Here is a 20,100-nt window from a genome sequence, read left to right as displayed (position 1 = left end):
TTAGGAACCTCATGGAAAGAATGTTTGGATCCTGGATGTGCACAGCAGAAGAGAGGGAAAAGTGTGGAAATACTAAGCGGGGGCTGCACACGAGGGGCTGGGGAACAGGGGTGTCACAGCAGGACCAGGGAGTGCCCAGGCAAGGGAATTCAGGGCAGGCTGGAGTGGATTTACCAGGGAATCAGACCCTGAGGCACACACAGGCATTTCCACAGATTCCTGTGCACTGTCCCAAGGATGGACAGAGCTTCTCTTCCTCCATGGGAAGTCAGTCAAATTTCAGGGTGGGATGGATTTCAGCAAAATGGAGAGAGTTCCTAAATATGGCCCAAGTAAAAGCTTCCTTAGGGGCTGTTTTGCTGCCCAGCAGGCAGGGAACAATCCCATGGAGCTGTTGGACACTCAGGGAGATTCCACACTCTCTGTTATCCACAAGCAAATGCTGCTCTGGGGTGCACCAATGGGCCCCTAAAGATAACAAAAATGTCCAGTTTCTTCAGTATTGGAATAGGAATCCCAATATTACCAGGTAGATTGTGCTTGGGCCAGTCTGACCCTTGCTGCTGGGCCAAAGGCGGCAACTGTGGTGTACCACCCCAGAGATACCTTTAGCTTGCTCCTGGTTGCAGCTGGGCAGCTGAAACAAGTCCAGGCTTGGTAGGAACTCCGTTTACCTACGGAGGGGAAGGCTTCCGGCGATGGTGAGGAGGAAAAGGAGACGGATTCTGACGGAGGGGTATATCCAGGGCTTTATTCCGTGGTCACAGAGGTCTGAATGTCAGTAACAGCTCCAACAGAATCCCGAGCACATGGTCTGATTACCTTTTAAAGCTCCCGGGGGAGGGGGAGGGAAGGGGCAGGTGAGCTACCAACCATGTTGGAGGGGCATGGTCTCAGGGGAGGATGACACCTAGACAGGCCAATGACCTCTGGGCATAGGGTATCTTTTGAACTTGACCAACCACACGAAGACCTTGCTGGAATGTTAAGCCTGATTGACAGGACTCACTCAGCAAGGGGGCAAGGGGGAAGGGAGAGAGGTATAGGCACACCTGGGAAGGGACCCGGAAGTTTAAAACAGGACATTACAATACACTGCAACATATCCCTCTAGTTTGGTTTAAAAAGAAGAGGACTGGTTTTGTGATGCGGAATGCTTGCCAAACCATAGTTGGTAAATCGGTTCTTCCTCTACAAGAGGGTCAGTGTTTTCCACTGAGGCTTCCAGGTCATCCATTGGAGCACTGAGGGTTTCCAAATGGTAGACCTCAGGAGGGGGGTATGAGCTTGAAATTAACTTGAGAACCATGCGTTTGATTAGTCCAAAAACAATGGTTACAACTACAATAACTATAACTGAAATAAACAGCACTAAAAACACAGTTTTCAGAATAGATCCCAACCAGCCCGAGAGTCCCCAGCCTTTGAACAGTCCATTCAGCCAGTTGTCAGTTTCTCTGTTGATGTCCGAGAACCTTTGTCAAGGTAGTCCATATGTGGTTTGGGCTGCGGCACTATGCAGGAGATCGCAGGTGGGATGATCACGAGTAGGACGAGAAGCAGGCAAGGTCTCATGGCGTCTCGAGGCTACACATGAACAGCGGGATCTAAACTGGTACAAGGAACTTGAGACAAACATATATTACAAACTATTCCAGATAGGAGGCTTAAATAGAATTTCCTCCAGAGAACGCGTGCAACGTTTCCTTCTCCAGGCAGCATGAGCAACCTGGGGTGCTTCTGTAGATTTCTCTGAGACTTTGGGAACATAGGGCTTTACCCATTTGGAAGGAACCCACCTTAAACCAGAGGGGGTGGACACACAGGCGTATCAACGTCCCCAAGTAACCAATTTGTAAGGTCCCACTGTTTTCCAAGTCTCAGGGTCCTTTACTAAAACTGGAGGTTTTTCTTTCATCAACCTATGACTGCTCCCCCCAAAGTGGTGTAGGATGGGTGGGTTCAGGCTGTCAAAAGAACAATTCAGAAAATTGATTATGAATAGCACCCTGGATAACCGGATGTGGGGAGGTTCCACCTTCAGAACCTGTTGTTGCTGGTCCAGGACTCTTTTAATATCACGGTGAGTTCTTTCTCACAATGGCTTGACCTGTAGGGGAGTAGGGGATGCCAGTTTTGTGCTCTACTCCCCATTGCTGCAGGAAGCTCCCAAATTCCTTGGATTTATAAACAGGCTCATTATCAGTTTTCAGCTCCTTGGGGATGCCCATGAAAGAAAAAGCCTGTAAGAGGTGCTTAATAGCATCAATAGATGATTCTCCTGTGTGGGCAGAAGCATAGACCGCTCCAGAAAAGGTATCTACACTAACGTGAACATATTTCTGCCATCCAAAAGACTGTATGTGTGTTAAATCTGTTTGCCACAGTTCACAACTGTTCAGTCCCCTTGGGTTTGCTCCCGTACTCACTGTAGGGAGTGCATGTTGTTGGCAATTTGGGCATGTGGCCACAATCGCTTTGGCCTGTTCTCGAGTGATGTTAAACTGACGAACCAGGCCAGGTGCATTTTGGAAAAGCTGGTGGCTGATTTTTGCCTGTTCAAAAACATTTGGGAGAGTGGCCATCACTGCAGGTGCAGCAAGAGCATCTGCCCTTCTGTTGCCTTCAGCGATAAACCCTGGCAAGTCAGTGTGTGACCTGACATGCATCACATAAAATGGTTGCTCTCGGTGAGTGACTAACTTTACCAGTTTTGAGAGCAATTCAAAAAGTGTGATGTTAGACACTTCTTGCAGTATTGCTTGATCTTCCCTGGATACTACTCCTGCCACGTATGCAGAGTCTGCAATCAGATTAAATGGTTCTGAGAACCTTTCAAAAGCCCTAACAATCGCAGCCAATTCAGCAACCTGAGGTGAACCTTCCACCTCAGCAATGTCTGTCTCCCACTGCTGGGTTTGAGGATCCTTCCAAGTCATAACGGACTTGTGGGACCTCCTGGACGCATCTGTAAAGACAGTCAGAGCCTTTTTTAAAGGTTTCCTACTTAGAGCACTTCTCAATTTCAAAGTGAATTGAGAATCTTGTTCGAACAACTTGTGAGCGGGCCACGCTACCAAAATTTGTCCTGAGTAGGAATCCAGAGTGAACTGCAACACTTCATTTTCTTGAAACAATTGTTCCAGTATTTTCATAGTATTTTGACCCGATTTTAACTCAACTGGAATGTGAATGCACTTAAAATCACATCCTGCTAACTCCCTGATCCGGGTCCTTGCTTTCCGGATCAGTTCTGCTACCAGCTCCTGAGGTTTTGTCAATCTCTTGGACCTTTTATGACTGAGGAAAACCCATTCTATGATCAAGAGAGAGTCCCTCTGGTCCTGGTCCTTTTTTGGTGTGTCCTTTGCCTTAGGTGTTTGTTTTTCCTCCCACTGGAAAATAATTCCATGGAGGTGTGGAAACTTACCTAGGATGATAAATTTGAATGGCAGGTCAGGCCAGCATCGGTTGGCCTGTCTTGTGGACATTGCAATCTGAACCTTTTCTAGAGCTTTCCGTGCCTCTGGGGTAATAGACCTAGGAGCACCTGGGTCCTCTCCCCCTTTCAATAAATTGAAAAGAGGGGCAAGGTCTTCATTAGTCAGACCGAGCCATGGCCTTACCCAATTCAAAGACCCACACAACTTGTGGACATCCACAAGGGTCTTGACCCTTGGATTGATTTCTAGTTTTTGAGGAACAATGGTCCTATTTCCAATTTCTAAGCCCAAATACTTCCAAGGTGGCATCTTTTGAATTTTCTTTTCTTGGAGCTCGAACCCTGCAACAATCAATGCATCGATTGTTAGGTCAAGCGCATGGGTGAGTAAATCATCATTGGGGGCACACACGAGGATATCATCCATGTAATGATAGATGATGGCCTTCTCTGTGGCTGCACGCACTGGGGAAAGCAGGGAAGAGACATACCACTGGCAGAGAGCTGGAGATACCTTCAATCCCTGAGGAAGAACGGTCCAATGGTACCTTTTCATAGGGGCTTCCATGTTGATGGAAGGGACCGAGAATGCAACACGCGGTGCATTGTCAGGGTGCAAGGGGATTTGGAAAAAGCAGTCTTTAATATCAATAACAGCTAAATCTAATCTTGGGGAAGCATTGTTGGGGATGGCATACCAGGTTGGGGAGAACCCATATCTTCAATTACATTATTAATTTGTCAGAGGTCGTGAAGAAGTCTCCTTCTGTTTTTGTCAGCTTTTTGGATGACAAACACTGGAGTGTTCCATGGGGACATGGTCTCCACAATGTGGCACTTTTTTAGTTGCTCTTCCACTAGTACCTCAAGCACCTTTATTTTTTGTTTACTGACCGGCCACTGTTTCACGTCAACTGGTTTGTCTGTTTTCCACTTCAGTTTTTGGGTGGGGTGCTGTTGTTCAATGACTGCTGCACAAAAATGCTGTGGAGAGTCTGGAATATCAATTGTGACACCCCACTGGGCCATTAAATCTCTCCCTAAAAAAGGTTCCGAATAATCTAACACAAATGGACGGATATTTGCCAATTGTCTGTTTGGTCCCTCAATTTGAATAATGTTTTTGGATTGTCTTGCCAATTGCAGGCCTCCTACACCTCGAAGGTGACCAGCAACATTTTGCAAAGGCCAATGTGCTGGCCAGTCTGTTACTGGAATCACTATGCAGTCTGCACCCGTGTCTACAAGCATCTCAATGCGTTTTGACTCCCCACCCCCACTGACATTACACCATAATTTGGGTTTGTCTTTCCCAATAGCTTGGACCCGGGCGATTGTGGGCCCTTGTTTTTCGATATTTTCAGGTAAAGATGGCACAGGGATAGCTTGTGCAACAATTTGTCCCTTGGGAAGAAACAGGGGTGGGTGGAAACAGTGCAGGCCGAGAACGAATTGCTCAGGATCTGATGTTGTCATTCCCCGAGCAATTTCAATCTCTTGTGGTGTGTGTTTGGTGTCCCTAGTGACGATGTACTTACAACGAATTCGGTTCCAAGTTCCCTTCTGTTCAGGATTTACAGAGACAAAATGCCAGTCAGTGTCCTTCAGGTGGAGTGACTCTGTCAGCTGCAGCCTGTAAGGCTCATTGACAGAAGACGTGGTTAACACAGGATCACCTAAATCATAACAAAGGTAATTTTTTTTTCACTTTCAGCAGTGGACCAGTGTGGAAGGGGCTAGAAGCGGGCCTGTTGGCTAAAGGAGCGAGAAGTAAGAGGAAGAAGTTGAACCAAGGAGATCAAGAGAGGAAAGATGGGAGCCTTCTGTGACTGGAGGGGAAAAAACTGGAAAGTGTATCAGCCATTTTCACTAATAAAGTGTTGCAAACTGTTGCCAACGGTTGCTAATGGTGGCAAACGGTGCTAACGGTTGACAACTGAGACTAAGACTGAGTGTGCTTGTGGTCTCTGCTTTAATGTCGTGACCACCTCGACTGCGACATTTTGGTGACCGCCGATGTGATAAGAAAATAGTCGGTGGGGGCCCATACAGGGTGTGGTGGTTTGACCAGGAAGAAGTGGGAATTCTGGGATGTTGTGGTCAAACCAATGGGTGCTTGGATTTTGATATTGGCACCTGGGGTAGCCAGTGGGTTTTAGGACACACCTCCGAGAACACCCAGGGGTTAAAAGCAGAGCTTTGGCCCTGGGAGGCTCTCTTGGGACTTCGAGGGACGGAGTTCGGATCTCTCCCCCGTCCAGCCGCTGCTGCTGGGCAGGGGAGGGGCAGCCATGAGGTAGGCCTGGGCCTGGACAGAGATGGGAGGTGAGGAGGCCTAGGAGGATGGAAGGGTGGAGAGCAACAAGAGACATCGGACAGCCATTCCCCCCCCTGCCCCCCCCCCCCCCCGCCTTTTGAGACAGAGAGAGAGACAGAGAGAGAGAGAGAGTGCAGCCTGTGTTACCTTGAAATTCAGTAAATATGTGCTGGCAGCAGGCAGCCCGGCTGAGGAGATGGGGGGGGGAGGGTGCAGCCAGGAGTCCAGCTGCCTGGAGGAGTTTTTTAACCCTTTTTGGACAATGAAAGCCTTACAGAACATTAACCCTTCCTAGACGAGTGATAAGAGTGGAGGAGGACAAAGGAAATGAACGAGTGATGGAGGTCTGGACCAGAGAGAGAGAGTGAGAGATGTTGAAAGAATGGAGAAGATGGAGTGGCGTTTTATGCTGGACTCTTTTGTGTAGCCATGGACAGAGCTATGTTTCCGTGAGATACAGAGACTGAGTCCAGGGGGAGAAATGTCCCAGTGCCAGAGAAGATTCAGTGTGGGTACCCCTCAGCCCCAGGGGGTATATAAAATATGGGGGGGACGGATGTCCCAGAGGTGAGAAGGTGAGATACTGTGTTTTTCTGGAACTGGACAAAGCATCCTTAAAAAAAGACAACCCTGGAAGCAGCCCTGATCCCTGTTCGGTGGTCAGAGCACCGGAACAAGGACGGAAGAGGCCAGCATGACACATGGAAGGACTGCCTCTCCTCTTGAGGAGTTGAAAGTTTGAGCAATCTAAAGGGTGGTGTTGGACCTAGAATTGGTGATTTTGGAGGATGTATTGTATTGGGAATTTAGGAGGGAGGAGGGGGAGAGTGTTTTTGTGAGGTTTTCATTTTCCTTGTGGTTTTTTTTTCCCTCTTTTGTGTGTAGTTTTGTAGTTTAGTAATTGTTTGTGTGTAGCTTAGTTAATAAACTTTTCTGTATGTTGAAGTTGGAGCCTGCTTTGTTTATTCCTGGTCACATCTCGCAGCAGACACCGGGGAGAAGGTGTACTCATGGGGGCTCTGGCTTTGCCAGGCCCAAAGCATAACATTTGTTTGGTTCCCTGACCGGGAATCGAGTTTTAAGAGAGTGATGGGATGAAGCTGTGAGATGGGACCAAAGAGGAATAAGAACAAAGCATGTATTAAGTTGGTATATTGTGTAGAAGTGTTTTGCAATTTTGTTGACAATTTTAGAAAGGGTGTTCTCGGAGGTGAAGGGTGGAATGTGGTGGTTTGACCAGGAAGAAGTGGGAATTCTGGGATGTTGTGGTCAAACCAATGGGTGCTTGGATTTTGATATTGGCACCTGGGGTAGCCAGTGGGTTTTAGGACACACCTCCGAGAACACCCAGGGGTTAAAAGCAGAGCTTTGGCCCTGGGAGGCTCTCTTGGGACTTCGAGGGACGGAGTTCGGATCTCTCCCCCGTCCAGCCGCTGCTGCTGGGCGGGGGAGGGGCAGCCATGCGGTAGGCCTGGGCCTGGACAGAGATGGGAGTAAGGAGGCCTTGGAGGATGAAAGGGTGGAAAGCCCCAAGAGACATCGGACAGCCATTCCCCCCCCCCCCCCCCCGCCTTTTGAGACAGAGAGAGAGAGAGAGAGAGTGCAGCCTGTGTTACCTTGAAATTCAGTAAATATGTGCTGGCAGCAGGCAGCCCAGCTGAGGAGATGGGGGGGGGGGGGTGCAGCCAGGAGTCCAGCCGCCTGGAGGAGTTTTTTAACCCTTTTTGGACAATGAAAGCCTTACAGAACATTAACCCTTCCTAGACGAGTGATAAGAGTGGAGGAGGACAAAGGAAATGAACGAGTGATGGAGGTCTGGACCAGAGAGAGAGAGTGAGAGATGTTGAAAGAATGGAGAAGATGGAGTGGCATTTTATGCTGGACTCTTTTGTGTAGCCATGGACAGAGCTATGTTTCCGTGAGATACAGAGACTGAGTCCAGGGGGAGAAATGTCCCAGTGCCAGAGAAGATTCAGTGTGGGTACCCCTCAGCCCCAGGGGGTATATAAAATATGGGGGGGACGGATGTCCCAGAGGTGAGAAGGTGAGATACTGTGTTTTTCTGGAACTGGACAAAGCATCCTTAAAAAAAGACAACCCTGGAAGCAGCCCTGATCCCTGTTCGGTGGTCAGAGCACCGGAACAAGGACGGAAGAGGCCAGCATGACACATGGAAGGACTGCCTCTCCTCTTGAGGAGTTGAAAGTTTGAGCAATCTAAAGGGTGGTGTTGGACCTAGAATTGGTGATTTTGGAGGATGTATTGTATTGGGAATTTAGGAGGGAGGAGGGGGAGAGTGTTTTTGTGAGGTTTTCATTTTCCTTGTGGTTTTTTTTTCCCTCTTTTGTGTGTAGTTTTGTAGTTTAGTAATTGTTTGTGTGTAGCTTAGTTAATAAACTTTTCTGTATGTTGAAGTTGGAGCCTGCTTTGTTTATTCCTGGTCACATCTCGCAGCAGACACCGGGGAGAAGGTGTACTCATGGGGGCTCTGGCTTTGCCAGGCCCAAACCATAACACAGGGTTCTAGCAATTGGCATACGTGACCCACTGGGACGTAGTGGGGGAGGCGGCGTTGGTGCAGCTGAGAGTGGCAGGTGGAAGCCACAGGGAGGTCCGGACCTGATTCTCTCAAATCAAGACACCTGGAAGTAAGTGAGCCACCAACTAGTAATAATGGGACAAAATTTATCTAAAGAGGAAGAAAATGTTCTGTCTGCATGGAAAATTTTGTTAAGAAATAAGGGAATTTATATGTCAGACTATGCACTTCGTAATATTATGCTGTGGGCTAAATCACAGAATATTGGCACTGATCCTGACACAGCATTTAGTGTTAAGGCATGGAAAAAGGTCGGGGACAGACTTTGGCAAGTCATTCGAGCGGGAGATAAAACAGTTGTTGATCTAGCAGTTACTTGGAACTCGCTCTTTGAGGCTTTAAAGGAATGGAAAATAGAGAGAGAAACGGAGCAAGATGCGGATGAAGAGTCGGGCCTGATAACAGAACCTGACGGGAGGCCCTCTGAGGTAGAAGGGGGCTCTGATGGGAAGGCTACCAGAGCTTCTGGGCTGGTTGCCAAGGCTTCTGGGAAAGCTGCCAAAACTTCTGGACAATCTGCCCTAGCCTCTTCTTATCAGGCCCCTAAGCCTCCTTATCTCACACCTGTGCAGCAGCTCACGATGGTGCCTGTATATATTACACCGCTATGCCAGTTAGCTGAAATGTCTCTAGCAGAGAGAGAAACCCAGCCATCTGCCCCCCCTCTTCCCTCCTCTCTGGTCCAGCCGTCCGCCCCCCCGCTTCCCTCTGAGTGGCTTGAACAATCTGCAAGGCCGTATCCTCCGTTACTTGACAGTGACAGCAACAGTGAATCAAGTGATGAGTCGCCCGCAGTAACATCTAAGCTGGGGCAAGGAGCTCTGGTCCCTTCATCTCCTAAGAGCTCTAGCCTTACTGCCCCATGGACTTTGCCTCCATGTCAAGTAACTGTGCTTCCTCGACACCCTCAGGAGTTCTGGGAATTTGTTAGGAGGAAAGCAGTTGAAGAAAATAAGTGGGACATAATAGAAAGGTTAGGTGCTCCAAGAGTACCTCAGGAGAGCAGTGCCAATGCAAATGTTGCTTGTGATAACCCTATGGCTTTTCCAGTTTTCAAAGCAGTTCCTGGAACAAGACAGAACAACAGTCATCACGTCTTCGCCTGGAGGGTTGTGCAAGACATCCAATCGAAAGTAGCTCAGTATGGTATTAATTCCTCAGAGGTAATGCAATTAATACGTGTGATTAATGCAGATTTGCTTGCACCTTATGACATCACTCATCTTGCTACAATTCTATTCCAACCAGTACAATATGGTGTATTTCAAGAAACTTGGAGGCGAGTGGCTGAACGCACCGCTTTAACAAATATGCAGTTGCCTCAACACGACCCTCGTCGTGCTGTGGGTGTTGATGCCCTACTGGGCACTGGGCCTTTTGCTAATCCAGATTTACAGGCAAGGTGGCATCCTTCGATTTTGGCACAAGCTCAGCAAATTGGCATGGGTGCTTTAACTAAAACAATGGAAATGGCAGCTCCAAAACAGAAATATATCACTATACAACAAGGGATGAGAGAACCATTTTTGCAGTTTGCAGAAAAACTTGCTGCTGCTATTGAGAAACAGGTAGATGATTAAACTTTGCGAGACAAATTGTGCATAGAGTTGGCTAAAGAAAATGCAAACCCAGATTGCAGAAAGATTATTGACACTTTGCCTGGGGAACCCACCTCGTCTGAAATGGTTACTGCTTGCTCAAAAGTTGGTTCAGTTGAGCATAAAATGGCAGCTCTTGCTGCAGTGCTAAGACCTTCAGCAAAGTGTTATAATTGTGGACAACAGGGGCATGTTAAGTCACAGTGTACTGTCCAGAAAACAACATTTAGGCCAAGTGCAAGCAACGATGTTGTATGCAATCGTTGTGCTAAATCTGGGCACTATGCTAAGCAATGCAGGAGTAAATATCATGCAAATGGTCAGCTATTGCCGGGAAACCCAAAGAGGACCGCAAAGGGGCGTGTGGGGAAACAAATACCCCAACAACCGCAACAGCAAATGCGGGCCTTCCCAGCCCTGCAAAGCTACCCATTTGTGAACAATACTCAGGGGCAACAAGCGGGTCCGCAGGCATTGATATACCCACCGCTGACACAGCAACCATTTTAACAAAAGAAATATGTAAGGTACCCCTTGATGCCGATGGTCCAATAGGATGGAGATTGAGTGCATTTTTGATAGGGAGATCGAGTACTACACTTAGAGGTATTCATGTGCATCTAGGGCCTATTGACACTGATTATTTAGGGCAGATTCATGCCATGGTATCCATTGATGATCCTCCTGTCACTATTCAGAAAGGAACTTGCATTCCTCAAATTGTACCTTTTGTGAGTTCTGTTCCAAATACAGTGGACTGAAGTCGAGGCACCGGAAGCTTTGGATCGACAGGAGTACCTCAAGTGTTCTGGACGGAGAAAGTAACAGAGAGCCGTCCAGAAAAGACATGCACTCTCACCGCCAGTGGATGTCATCCAGGAACTATATCAGTAACAGGTTTGATTGATACTGGAGCAGATGTCACAATACTCTCGCGACTTTGCTGGCCTCAATTGTGGCCTCTCACTCATACAAGTTTTGGTCTCCTGGGATTAGGTGGTGCTAAAACAGGTGGCCTGTCAGCCATTGTAATTAATGTGAAACATCCTGATGGCCAACAAGCTAACATCAGACCCTATGTTGCCGATGCTCCTCAAAGTTTGTGGGGACGAGATTGTTTATCTCAATGGGGGGTCAAAATTACTGTGGATTTTTAATGGGGGCCACTGTGTTGCAGGGCAATGAACGTCCAGTTGTACCCCTGACATGGTTGACAGATAAGCCTGTCTGGGTTCGCCAGTGGCCCCTGACTACTGAAAAGCTTACTGCCCTGCAAGAATTAGTTACAGAACAATTGCAAGCGGGACACATTGAGGAATCATTCAGTCCCTGGAACACCCCTGTTTTTGTAATAAAAAAGAAATCGGGAAAATGGAGACTTTTACATGATTTACAGCAGATAAATACTGTAATGGCAACAATGGCAGCTTTACAACCAGGCCTTCCTACACCTACGATGATTCCACAGGAATGGCAAATAGTTGTCATTGATCTAAAAGATTGTTTCTTCACTATTCCATTGGCTGAGCAGGACAAAGAAAAATTTGCTTTTACGGTGCCTTCTATAAATCATGCTGAACCTGATAAAAGATAACAGTGGAAGGTACTCCCACAAGGCATGAAAACTTTGCCAACTATTTGTCAATGGTTTGTGGCACAGGCCTTGTCAAAAGTCCGGGAGCAATTTAAAAACTGCTACTGCTATCATTACATGGATGATATCTTGTTGGCATCTGACAACAAACAACAGTTGTCAGCTCTTAAACAATGTGCTGTGACAAATTTGAAAGCTTTTGGCCTGATCGTTGCTCGAGAGAAAGTGCAGGAACACATGCCTTGGAAATACCTAGGTATGTTGGTGACCAACGCTCAAGTTATGCCTCAACCTGTAAAGCTAGACATTGATGTTAAAACTGCTACTGATGTACAGAAATTGGTTGGTTTATTAGGTTGGATTCGATCATATTTAGGCAGAACTAATCATCAGTTGCAGCCATTGTTTGATTTGCTTTCAGGCATCACTTCCTCTACTGATAAGAGGCAACTGACCTCAGCAGCAAAAAAGACCTTGGAAGAAGTTGAATTAGCCCTAGCACACAAATTTGTTAACAGGATAGATACCTCTGTTGGTGTTCAATTGTTTATTTTGAAAGACCGTGAAATACCATGTGGAATACTATGTCAATGGAATGATAATTGGGAAGGTCAATTGCATATTCTGGAATGGATATTTTTATCTTTCAGATCCCGGAAAACAGCTCCAGGACTTTATGAGCTTTTTGCAGATATTATCATCAAGGGCCACAGGCGTTGTCATGAGATTTTAGGACAGGACCCTGTGACCATTGTGATACCTCTACACAGTGGTATTTTGAATGGTGCTTTCAAAATAATCATGAATTGCAATCTGCCTTATCTTGTTTTACAGGCCAAATCTCATATCATTTGCCTTCTCATCCTGTTCTAACACTGACTAAAGAGATTCCTTTTGAAGGCAAGCAAATTTGTTCTCCTGTTCCAGTGTAAGGTATAACGGTTTTTACAGATGGGTCCGGGAAAACCAGAAAAGCAGCTGTGGCTTGGAGAAAGGATGATCACTGGGAATATCAGACAGTGATTCAGCAGGATCTCCTCAACTGGTTGAACTTTCTGCTGTTCTTTTGGCTTTTACTTTGTTTCCTGGTTCTGTAAATATAGTTACTGATTCAGTTTATGTTGCCAATTTGGTTAAGCATTTAGATCAAACAGTGTTGTATAATATTCAAGAGAAACCATTTTTTACCATATTAGTGAAGTTATGGACAGTTATTGGTGCTCGAAAACATCCTTACTTCATCATGCACATTCGCAGCCATACATCATTGCCAGGATTTTTTGCTGAAGGCAATGCCTATGTAGACTCTTTAGTAGCTGCTGCTGCAATCAAAACTGTACCCAATGTGTTGCAGAAGGTAATTTTATCCCATCAATTTTTTCATCAGAATGCTCAAGCTTTACAGCAGCAATTCAAATTGTCTACTGCCAAGGCAAAATCTATTCTTTCCTCTTGTCCTGACTGTCATATGACTCATGTCACTCAGTATTATGGTACCAACCCTAGAGGTCTTTCTGCATTAGAAGAATGGCAAACTGATGTTACAAAAATGCCAGAATTTGGTCGCTTCAAGTATGTTCATGTTACAGTTGATACTTTTTCTCATGCAATGGTTGCTTCAGCATTCACAGGAGAAAAAACTCGAGATGCTATTCGTCATTTTTATCATGCTTTTTCTATTTTAGGTGTTTCGTGTCACGTAAAAACAGATAACGGCCCAGCATATGCTTCGCAGAAAATGCAAGCATTCCTTAGTGCCTGGGGCATTGGACATTCAACAGGTATTCCACATGTCCCCACGGGCCAAGCAATTATTGAAAGAGCTCACGGACTTCTTAAATGTCAGGTTCAAAAACAAAAAAGGGGGAATGCAACATGAGTCACCTCAAGTGAGATTAGATAAAGCTGTTTATGTGTTAAAATTCTTGCGTCCCCTACCTGACTCACAGTTATCTCCAATCTTTTGCCATTTTTCTTCTTTGAATTCTAAGCAACCACATTTCCATAGAAATGTCAAGGTGTGGGTCAAGGATTTGATTACTGGTATATGGTCTGGTCCAGAAGAATTGATAACCTGGGGGAGGGGTTATGCTTGTGTTTTGACAGATAATGGTCTTCGATGGGTTCCTGCTCGCTGTGTCAAACCTTACCTAGACCGTGCGGGAAAGGACAGGATCGATGGTTCCGCAGCTGAAGCAGAACGTGCAGAGGACACTGGCTAAGACCATATATCAGTAATTAAAGATGGATGAAGGACAGGAATGATTGCATTAAGAATGGGAATTCTGTTGATGGTTGTGATTGTGATTTTGTGTGTCCCCTCTCTGCTTGGATTTTTGCAAAGGGCCCTGCAAAAATCCATAGCAACTGTATTTACAGTTCAAAAACAAAAAAGGGGGAATTGTGGAAGGGGCTAGCAGCAGGCCTGTTGGCTAAAGGAGCAAGAAGTAAGAGGAAGAAGCTGAACCAAGGAGATTGAGAGAGGAAAGATGGGAGCCTTCTGCGACTGGAGGGGAAAAAACTGGAAAGTGTATCAGCCATTTTCACTAATAAAGTGTTGCAAACTGTTGCCAACGGTTGCTAACCGTTGCAAATGGTGCTAACAGTTGAAAACTGAGACTAAGACTGAGTGTGCTTGTGGTCTCTGCTTTAATGTCGTGACCGCCTCGACTGCAACAGACCAGCAGACATAGTCTTTGAAGCACCTGCTTCACTTACACAAACATTAATATTATTGCGCGCTTGATTGGTTTTGCTACCCTTATTCCCTTGGCCTGCTCTTTTTGTGTCTGCACGTCTGGCAGGCGGGCGCTCCCTTTTCAGTTTTTTTGTTGTTGTTGACCCCCAGGGAGGGCTTGTAGTTCTTTTCCCCTGCTATTTCTGAATTCATCAAATTGCCTTTTCAGGGGGCACTGGTTACTCCAGTGCCCTAGGTTCTTACAAAGCAGGCATGGTTTTGTGGGCTCAGCCATTGCTGGTCTCCACTGCTGCCCAGGGTACTGCTGTGCTGAGGGGAAAGGTGCAGGGCTGGCAACGGCGACACGCTGAGGTGGTCTTGGCAGCAGCCTTGGTCTGGTGTCTTCAGCCACACTCATCAGAGGCACTTTCCTGTTACACACTAGAAGCATATCTTTTAAGGTTGGGGGAGGTTCTAAAGGAAGGCTCAGGATTGCCACTCGACACTGTTCATTTGCATTCGTAAATGCCATTTCCTCTAAAACCGCTTCCCTAGCATTCACTTTTTAAACTTGTATTTCAATGGCTCTAGTTAACCTTTCTACAAATGTCAAAAAAGGCTCTGATGATAGCTGTTTAATTTTACTATAGGGCTCAAAAGGCCCCTCAGGTTGGAGGGAAAAGAATGCTTTTTCAGCTGCTTCTTTTACTTTCTCGAGTGTTTCTGCAGGAATTGCAGTAGCTTGGATTGAGGGTAAAGACCATTGGCCCTCACCACAGAGGTGCTCAATGGTGATAGGGTTACCACTGTTGTCCTTCGCTGTGTTTGGATCAGCATGCAAGCCTGGGAGAGCATCTTTTAGCAGTTGTTTCCATGCTAATTCCCATAATTTGAATTCCATGGAGGTCATGAGACAGGAAAAAAGCTGTTTTAAATCATGTGGGATCACCACAGTCCTACTCAGTTCAGAATTTAAAAGGCCACGGGAATATGGACTGTGTGGACCATATTCTTTATGAGATTTACAGATCTCCTTAATCAATTGTCATCCAAAAGAACTCCAATTAGCAGTTGGGGCTGCTCCTCCCTGAGCTGCAGGCTGAAAGGTAACAGGAGCCAGTGACAACATGGGACTATGCATTGGGTCTGCTGTTCCCAGCTCTGTATCCCTTGGATCAGAAGCATTGGGATGACAGATACAGGTCTGGGGACAGGCAGTGGTTGTGTCCCCACCGTGGGAACTCGGGGAGGGGGCGGGGACGCAATGGGCACAGGGGGCAGGGACAGGGAGCTGGCAAGGGGTGGGGATACCATGGGAACAGGGGGCGGGGTCAAGGGGCAGGCAGGGGGCGGGGACATCATGGGAACAGAGGGCGGGGTCAAGGGGCTGGCAGGGGGCGGGGACACCTGGTGACATCACGTCAGCAGATGCCCCCTGGGAGGAGTAGAGGGGAGGAGCTGAGGGTACTGCAGGAAAGGGAGGGGGAGGGGGGAAGGTGTCACGAGGAACAGGAGGAGAGGGGGATGGGTATGGAATTTTGAAATGCTTAAGAGGATTTTGGGAAGAAGACCAGGTTTGGGAAGATGCCACGTGGCATCCACCATCTTGTGGACCCCCTAGGGACTGGGGGCCATTTTGGGCATCACTGCTCTCTGGAAAGCTGACACGTGCTCTGGGTTTCAGAGGAAGGGACACAGGGGATTGGGAAAGGTTCCACACAGCCTGGCCAGGGCCTTGTGAACAGGACAACTCAGGCATTTTAACAAATTCTGGGAGTCGACTTCCCAATGAGTGTGCTCTCTTTAAAATACCAAGTTTTGGGGTAAGAGGTTTAGGGGGTTTAGAGCTAGGAGAGGGAGAAACAGGGAGAGCAGAGGTACATGGCTTGGCATTTGGCTTTTTCTCCAATTCCTTTTGTTTGTGCAAGGCTGTTGGAATTTGTGAACTCCAGAACACAAATTTAGCTGAGGGTGTATTCCCAGACTGTCCTAAGGTTATCAATTAATTTCCAACTTTTTCCCAGAATTGAATATTGTGGATTTCTTCAGGGGAGGTTTGTGGGAAGTGCAGAAAAAGCCATCTTGTAAACTGCTTCAATTTTCCTTTTGAGAACTTCACATTACCACTGACTAAAATGCTAACAATATGATAATACACTCCTTTTTGTACAATGCTGAGATTCGAACCCATGTAAAATGTAAAAGGCAAAGTACTAAATCCTGCCTGATCAAAAACAAAGCCAAAATCAGCTACCGATTTCTAAAAAAAAAACACAGATAGGAAGGCGATAACGAACAGACAAAAGCTTTATAATGCATCTGTATATACTGCTTTTAAAATTCCCGGGCAGCAGCTGCAGGGAGCTGAGACACGCCCTGCCAAGCCGAGGCAGACAAAGCCTCCCCTGCGGAGCTGAGAGAGAGCAGCTTTCCCCCACATCACATGGCCAGCCGATACCGGGGCCACCCCACGTGTAGAGGGCACCCCCGCCCCACAGAGAGAGAGATCCCCGCGGCCACATGTAGAGAGCCCCCCTTCCCCGCACAGAGAGAGAGTCCCCCGTGGAGAGAGCCGAGAACGCTGCGCTGCTGAGCCGGGGGGAAGGGCAGAGAGCAATCCCGCTCTGGAAATAATTCCAAGAGACAGCAACACACGCGGCTGAAAGCTAAAGCCTAGAACGCAATGGATTCCCTCTGTGGGGCTGCGCAGCCAAAATGCTAAGGCAAAAAAGGAACAGAACTCACGGCAGAGTCTGTTTTTGAGCTTCTGCTCCACCAAGAGCAGAGATACTCACCCAAAATGGAAGCTGTAGCTGGCTAGGTCTCCTCACCAGAACAGGACCCCTCTATGGGCAGGAGAGGCTACCCTGTTCTTCCTCTGGAAAATCTTCTCACCAGAAAGGAGCTGGGGTTTCCTGAGGCACCGAACAGTCCACGAAACTTCTTCTGGGATAAAATCCCAAAGTCTCTAACTGAGAGCATTGCAACCAAGGCTCTTTCAGCTGGATGCACGGCAGCCGAAGCCTGCCCGAGGTACTGAGAGTCCTTCTGGGGCTGCAGAGTCGCTTTGCCCACCCAGAGATGCCAAAATATTGGAATATGAATCCCAATAGTGCCAGGTAGATTGTGCCTGGGCCAGTCTGACCCTTGCTGCTGGGCCAAAGGGGGAAGCTGTGGTGTATCACCCCAGAGACACCTTTAGCTTGCTGGAGGTTGCATCTGGGCAGCTGAACAAGTCCAGGCTTGGTAGGAACTCCGTTTACCTCAGGAGAGAAGGCTTCAGGCTAATTGTGAGGAAGAAGGAGACGGATTCTGCCAGAGGGTTATATCCAGAGCTTTATTCCATGGTCGCAGAGGTCTGAATGTCAGCAACAGCTCCAACAGAATCCCGACGGCATGGCTTGATTCAGCTTTTAAGCTCAGGGACAGGGGAAGGGGAGGGGCAGGTGAGCCACCAACCGGGTGGGAGGGGCAGGGTCTCAAGGGACGAGGATGACACCTAGACAGGCCAATGACCCCCAGGCCTGAGGGGCATCTTTTGAAAGTGATGAACCACACAACGCCTTGCTGGAATGTTAAAACTGATTGACAGCCCAGCAGGGGGCGAGGGGGGAAGGGGAAGAGGGGTATTGGCATACCTGGGGAAGGGACCCGAAAATTTACGACAGGTTATTACAACACACCGCAACATCTGGAGACATTGTGGAACACCTGTGAGTGACAGGAGTGAGTCAGGCCTTGCTTTTGCTGAGACAGGCCCCGTCTGTCCATCAGTCTGTCAGCCATGGCACACTGGGGACAGTGTGATGCTCTGCCAAAGCCAGCTCCTGAGTGGCCGTGTGACCAGAAGTACCAGCTGGGGAGAGGGCCCTTGGTGTCTCAGCTGGCTTAAAAGACAGAGCATGAGATGGCCATGTCTCTGACTCTGTCTCCACTGGGAGTGTCTGTCCCATCCACGCTACAACCCAGAAGTTGGCAACTCATTTAAATGAGAAATATCTGCTAGGAAAAGTGGGAACTGTCCTAGAATGTAAAGAAGACACATGTCAAAAAGGTTTTTTAATTTCAAAAATGATGGAGCCAAAAGGCAAAAGTGTAAGAAAAGGAATAACAGCTCTTTCCTGGGAAATTTATAAACCAGAACAGAACAAACAACACAAAATTTCCCTACCACTCAGCGCTGTTGGTTTTGTGGCAGTTATAACCGCAGCCAGCAGGGGGCGCTGCAGGGAGCACTCCCGGCCAGCAGGGGGCGGAGCACTCCCGGCCACCAGGAGGCACCCTGGTCCAGTTCCATCCCCTCAGGGGCCGTGGCGGCCTCGGACAGGAGGGAGGAGGGGAAATCGCTCCTTTTGCAAACTCAGGGCCACCAATTGGTCCCAGCACCACCACCTGCAGCAGGCAGAAGCTGCCAAGGCAGCAGGTTGGATCTCAGTACCCACTGGCAGCGTAGCAGTTTTCCAGGGACACGCACACACGCTGCGCAACACTCATGTCCGCTCTCCATGCTCCCAAATGGAAGGAAGGCAGCGCCTGACCACAGGCAGGTCTCAGGTACACAAAAAAACCCTGTGGTGGCTTCACACCACAAATCCTGCAAACTCTCAGCCTTTCCCTCAGGATACGAGGGCAGGGATGGAGCATCTTTGGAGACACCTGGAATCCACACAGGGTCACTCCCCAGACCTCTGCCACGGCTGGGGCCAGAGCCCCGGTGCGATATTTCCAAACCTTTCCCTCTTTTTTGCTGGCCACAGCCTGAGCTGAAACATTCCTTCCATGAGGTTCCAGAAGGCTGCAGGTTTTGTTCAAGAAGGAGGGTCCAGGTGAGCTTGTAGAGCAGATTGTTGCGGGACGTGCAGTAGTGCTGGAGCTCTCTAAGTCCCTTACAAAGAGGAACAGATGATCAAGTGCTGTATTTCCGGACTGGGTCACCCACAGCCTCCCCTGCAGGGGGGGTTTCCAGGCAGCCCTGCTCTGAAAACCACCAAAGGCCCTCCCAGAGACACTGCTTGGGCACCCTTTGGGTTTTGTGCCTCTTGCAGAGCTGAGCAAACCACAGGCAGTCCTTTTTCCACCCACAGAATTCTCACCTCTTCAGCAGCTCTAAAGCTGCCAGAATGAAAGCAAAGGGGGCAGGGGGGACCCTCATGTCCTGACTACCACCTGGAGCTGGCCAGAGCAGGGCTGGGCAATGGCCATCCCTGTGCAGCGGGGCTGGGCCATGGCTGGCCCCCACCCTTGGATGGCCACCCCAACAACACCAGCCACTCCACAATACACATCACTGTCACAGCAGTAACATCACAATATTTAATCAACAATATAATCAATAATGTAATACCAATTCATATAATATCCAGCGAAACTCAGCTTCCATTAACTTGTTTCTCACAATATGTATTAGTTAAGAAGTGTTATTCCCTGGGACAGGGGAGAAGAGAATCCAGATTTTCCTGAAGGCCGCTTTGGCCATCAGAATGAGGAAGGTCCAGGGTTCTGAAAGGTTCCCCTGGTGGAGGAATTATGCTGGGGGAATCATCTGGGATTTGCCTCTGTTTTGGGGGCTTTCCCTTGAAATCATTCCTTTGTGACTCTCTAGACTCCCAACCTTGTTGCTGTTGCTTGTGGATCTATTCTCTCTCGTTGCTATTTCAGGAAATTGTTCTTCTCTCAGCCCTTTGGGATCTTTGTCCCTCCACGGGGAGGGAGAGGGGCAGTTTTTAGTGGTAGCACAGACACGAGTGGGTGCCCATGGGTGGGGATCCCCACTGCCCCCCTGTGGCCCCCAGTGTCACAGCACATTCCCGTAGATGTCACCGAGTTCCCGCAGTCGCCCCTGGGGTCCCCGCAGCTCCGCGTAGGTCACCTGG

General features: G+C 48.0%; 1 long non-coding RNA gene across 1 annotated transcript; it reads right to left on the bottom strand.

The window, feature by feature from the left end:
- Positions 1 to 731: 731 nt before the first annotated feature.
- LOC134434152 (uncharacterized) lies at positions 732 to 17,174 on the bottom strand. Its single transcript, XR_010031808.1, has 3 exons — positions 17,023 to 17,174; positions 4,981 to 5,118; positions 732 to 1,625 (listed from the first exon to the last, which is right to left on the bottom strand). It is a non-coding gene; the product is annotated as an uncharacterized LOC134434152 (long non-coding RNA).
- Between the last annotated feature and the right edge of the window lie 2,926 nt (positions 17,175 to 20,100).

Source organism: Melospiza melodia, unplaced genomic scaffold (assembly GCF_035770615.1).
Source record: "Melospiza melodia melodia isolate bMelMel2 unplaced genomic scaffold, bMelMel2.pri scaffold_32, whole genome shotgun sequence".
In the NCBI taxonomy this organism is placed as follows: Eukaryota; Metazoa; Chordata; class Aves; order Passeriformes; family Passerellidae; genus Melospiza; species Melospiza melodia.
This window is presented reverse-complemented; position numbering and strand designations above follow the sequence as displayed.